The sequence below is a fragment of the Cucurbita moschata genome, unplaced genomic scaffold (genome assembly GCF_002738365.1).
Source record: "Cucurbita moschata cultivar Rifu unplaced genomic scaffold, Cmos_1.0 Cmo_Scf00045, whole genome shotgun sequence".
Lineage (NCBI taxonomy): Eukaryota > Viridiplantae > Streptophyta > Magnoliopsida > Cucurbitales > Cucurbitaceae > Cucurbita > Cucurbita moschata.
Genome location: NW_019268561.1, coordinates 121,411 through 126,623, shown reverse-complemented (window position 1 = coordinate 126,623; position 5,213 = coordinate 121,411). Strand labels below are relative to the sequence as shown.

The following is a 5,213-nucleotide window of genomic DNA, read 5'->3' as shown; positions in this document are numbered from 1 at the left end:
AAAAAGTTTGACTTTTAATAACATCAGTTATTAAAATTTACAAAAAAAAAAAAAAAAAGCTATAAAATGTCTGATAATTTTTTTTATTAGCTATCGGGTTCGTTATTATTATATATTTTTTTTTTTGTAGTGAAGTGAACTATCTAAGATCCAAACCTATGAACTCTTAGAAGAGAAGAAATATGTTAGTGAACCAAAAAGGGGTTTGTTAAGAGATTTGGTGAATGCCATTAGGTATTAATTTTACCTTGGTGGGATATATTTGAGATCAATTTTAGCATAAATGTTTATAGTCAAAGTGATTTTGAGTATTGTATTTCTTTTTTGGTCAAATTGTTTAATTAATAAGTCATATTAAAAGTGATTTAAGCATGATTAGAAGTGTTTTTAAAAGTTCATTTTTGTTTCAAAAAGTGATTTTTAATCCACAAATGATTAAAATTTTCATTACATTGGAGAGAAAATTAGTTAAATGAGTGATATAAAAAAGTTTTTAGAAATTTAAAAAGGTCAATGCCAGACAAAAAGGAAAAAAAATTAAAGGAATAAACCAATTTAGAGAATAATTTTAGAATATATATATATAAAGAGATGTACCAAATTTTAAAGAGAGGAAAATAGTTGAAAAGATGGAAAAAAGCGGACAAAAATCTTATAGTGACGAAAATGTTCGAGAATAAGACACAATTGAAAGAGAGAGAGATTAGTACAAAATGTATGTTTGTCATCTTGCCACGCTAGCCCATATCTCGATGAGGTCTAATGGTAGTAGAGAGTCAACATCATGTCTCCTCCTATAGTATATTTTAAGATAAGTTTGATCAAACACTCATGCCTATCAAATGGTGAGGAGTTATAAACTGATATCGACACACTAGTTATGACAAGCTTGTGTTGTACAATCAATAGCACTTCACTCTAGACCTGCTCATTCAAACTGACGATGGAACTTGTCTATTACAATATTAACCACACTATAAATTTCAGTCTTGATCGAATCATTCTTGTACACTCTTCTTATTAGTGTGTTAGATGAGAGAAGAAAGCAATTAAATTTAAAAAGAAAATATAAAAATGAGATGATAAATTGTAAAGAATAATATTTTTAAAAACTTTTGTGATAGATAAGATACAAAAGGAATAAGGAATAATTTAAAAAATTGGATAGAATCAATTATACCAAAAAGAGTTAGAATTTTCTAACAATCACTCATCCATTATTTTTAGTTATTCCTATCCATTATTTTTAGTTATTCCTATCCATTATTTTTAGTTATTCCTAATTTGTTAAGTTTATCATTAGAGAAATCTTTTAAACTAATTAGAAATGAGGTTAATGACTTGAGCAACCGGAATAGAGTTCCCAATCAAATCCTTTATTTTCGGGTTTGGGTTGGAATGATTTTTCCAGTTGTTTTTTTAGTTATTTTATAAATTCTACGTATCATGTTCCGTTAATAACTAAAATCTCATAAAATTAAAATATTTAACATTCACATGTCACATTGCATCAATAACATTGATTGCAAACATCGACTATTCTTAATGTTTGTAATAATATTAAAAGTAGGGTAAGATACGGTTGGACTGTAACTCTATTTTTGAGTTACTTGGGTTCATGTGACAAAAATGTGTTCACCTACGAACCAACCCGAATTTTTAGTTTTATAGATTATTATGCTCGAGCCTTAATTTTTGTGGTTTTGGTAGGAGTTTACCCGAGTTTGGTTGGAGAAATCTTGTGAAACCAACTCGAAATTAGGTTGATGATGAGAGCAACCGGAATAAAGTTTCCAATGCAACCCTCTATTTATAGGTTGAGTTGGATTGAGTTGTCGAGTAATTATTTTTTTTATTTATTTTAAAAAATTATATATATCATGTTTCATTAATAACTAAAATCTCATAAAACTAAAATATCTAACATTCACAAGTCACAATGCATGGATAATATTGGTTGCAAACGTGAAATATTTTTTATCTTTATAATAATCTTAAAAAGTAGGGTAACATATGATTGGGTTGTAACCCTATTTTCGAGTTATTTGGGTTGACTTGACAAAAAGATGTTAACTCGCGAACAAACCCGAATTCTTGGTTTTATAGGTTATTATGTTGGAGCCTTAATTTTGTGGTTTCAATTATTAAGGAATACTAGGAGTCTACACCGGTTGAGTTGATTTTGTGGTTTCAATTATTAAGGAATATTAGGAGTCTACACCGGTTGAGTTGGAGAAATCTTTTGAAACCAACTCGATAGGTTGATGAACCAAGCAACTCGAATAAAGTTCTCAACCCAACCCTTTATTTTAAGATTGGGTTAAATTGAATTGTTGATTCTTTTTTTAAAAAAAATTATTTCACATAGTTCTCTCCAAATAACTAAAATCTCATAAAATTAAAATATCTTGTATCTAAGTCAGGATGCATCATCACAGTTAAATATTCTTAATCTTTATAATAATTTTAAAAGTAAGGTAAGATAGAGATGAGATATAACCTTATATTCGAGTTGTTATCGATGACCTGATAAAAAGGTGCTAATCCACGGATCAATCCAATTTTTTAATTTTTCGAAAATTCAACTTAACTAAATTGGAAAATATATCTAATCCAAGATTTAAACAAAGAATCAACCAAATGTGGGTATAAATATGATGAAGTGTTGAGGCATTTGTTAAGAGAAAAACCATATGGATTCTGATATGATGAGGAGTGATAGGCCTCATGCTGTGTGCGTCCCACATCCATCTCTAAGTCATGTTAAGGCAATGCTAAGTGTTGCAAAACTTCTCCACCAAAGAGGCTTTTTCATAACATTTGTCATCACAGACTATGTTCATAAGCGCATAATCAAGTCTAGAGGCCCCAATTCTCTTGATGGTATTCTTAACTTTCAGTTCAAAACCATTGCCGATGGTATTATGCCGGAGGATACTGATATTGAGGCAGCACAGGACTTGGCCTCTATTTGTATAGCCATTTCTAACCATCTCTTAGCTCCATTTCGTAGCCTACTTTCTCAACTCAAACATGACCCTATTCCGCCAATTAGTTGTATTGTTGGTGATGGTTGTATGTCGTCGTTCACGATTCAAGCTGCCATGGAATTTAACATTCCTATTGCACAGTTGTGGCCTATTAGTCCTTGCAGCTTGCTGGGTTTTATGCACTTTGGTGAACTTGTCAAGCGAGGGGTAACTCCATTTAAAGGTATCAAACAAAATTATATATATATATATATATATATATATATATATATTTTGATTGTACCATATATGTTATTAGGATTTACAGTGGTTTAACTATATTGTTGAACTTTTAGTATTATTTTTAAGTTACAATTGAGCGAGTGAGCCAGTGGTGTAATGCCTCATGCATTTGATCAGGATTTGAAATCCGTATTTGACACCTTATAACCTCAATATTGTTGAAGATTGTAGGGAATGACCATGAGTTTATAAGTAAGGAATACATCTCTACTGGTATGAGGGCTTTCGGGAAGTTCAAAGCAAAACCATGAGAACTTAAGCTCAAAGTGGACAATACCATACTATTGTGGAGAGTCGTGATTCCTAACATATTTGGCCTATATCTCGGTGACATGGTCATGTTACTTACTTTTTACTTCTAAGAGTGGACACTAACCCCACAGACAAGTATGAATTATTTTAACATGTTTTGTCCTCAATTGTTTCTTAAGAAAATTCTTAAGAGGTCACCTAACGTGCAGGAGTGCTCCAAATAAAGCATATTTAATTATGGAGTTCTCATGATTGAGTCATTTAAAAGGGAAGTGCATCTAAACTTTTCATTAACTTCATTCTTCATCGTTTTTGGATTGATTCATGCAGATGAGAGCTATTTAAGCAATGACTATCTCAATACTACTATAGATTGGATTCCGGGGATGAAAAGTATAAGACTTAAAGATCTACCAAGTTTCGTTAGAACAATGGATCCAAATGATATCTTTTTAAAATATTTTATTGAGCAAACAAAGTGGACTCGAAAAGCTTCGGCTATTATATTGAACACTTTTGATGCACTAGATCATGAAGTTTTGGATGCCCTTTCTTCAATGCCTCCTCCAATTTATACTATTGGTCCACTTCACTTACTTTCAAGGCAAATCAAGGACCAAAGTGAAGAAGCAATAGCTACAAATTTTTGGGAAGAGAATCATGAGTGCATCACATGGCTTGATTCCAAGGAACCCAACTCGGTGATTTACGTAAATTTTGGAAGCATGACTATAATGACACTTGTTCAAATCACTGAGTTTGCATGGGGACTTGCAAATTGCAAAAAAACCCTTTTTATAGATCATAAGGCCTGATCTTGTCAAGAGTGATTCTCCCATTTTACCCTATAATTTTCTTGAAGAAACAAAGGAAATTGGAAGGGTAACTAGCGGGTGTGCTCAAGAGGAGGTTCTAAAGCATCCATCAATAAAAGGGTTTTAAACTCATAATGGATGGAATTCAACCCTGAAAAGCATATGTGTTTGGAGTGCCAATGACATCATGGCCATACTTTAGCGATCAACTAACAACTTGTCGATATTGTTGTGAAAAATGGGGCATTGCATTGGAAATAGATAATGATATGAAGAGAGATGGAGTTGAGAATTGTATCAAAGAGCTAATGGAAGGAAAGAAAGGCGAAGACATGAAAGCCAAAGTGATGGAGCTGAAAAGCAAAGCTGAGGAATCATATAGACATGGAGACTCTTCTTACCTTAACTTTGACAAGCTAATAACCGAAGTTCTATTATCGGAATGTTATCTTGGAGTGAAGAAGCCGTAGGCTTGGTAATTTATAAACATTTCGAGTTTCTACTTAGTTTACTATCTATATAAGAAATAATTGTTGTATGAACACAAGCATCTCAATCATATAATTTTTGTAAGTTGTCAAGATAATTTTTGTAAGTTGTCATGAAAATGTATTATCATAACTCTCCTTTAGTTCATAACCTTTGATGGTCCATATTCTCATTTATTTTGGTTATTAACTCCAATTTGGTTAATAACCATTTTGCTTCATATTCTTATTTATATGAACTTATGCATGTATAAAGGCTTCTCTAGCATTGTTTTGAGATGTGAGCCATGTGGGTTAGATGTGGAGTCATTGCCATTTTATATTTGCCTATAGGCAATTGGGAAGAACTTTGTTGAGAGACTTTGTACTTAAGTGCTAGAAATGCA

The 5,213-nt window shown here is 31.8% G+C and overlaps 1 pseudogene; it reads left to right on the top strand.

Moving 5' to 3' along the window:
* Window positions 1–2,693: 2,693 nt before the first annotated feature.
* Window positions 2,694–4,881, top strand: LOC111434481 (annotated as a pseudogene).
* Window positions 4,882–5,213: the final 332 nt, after the last annotated feature.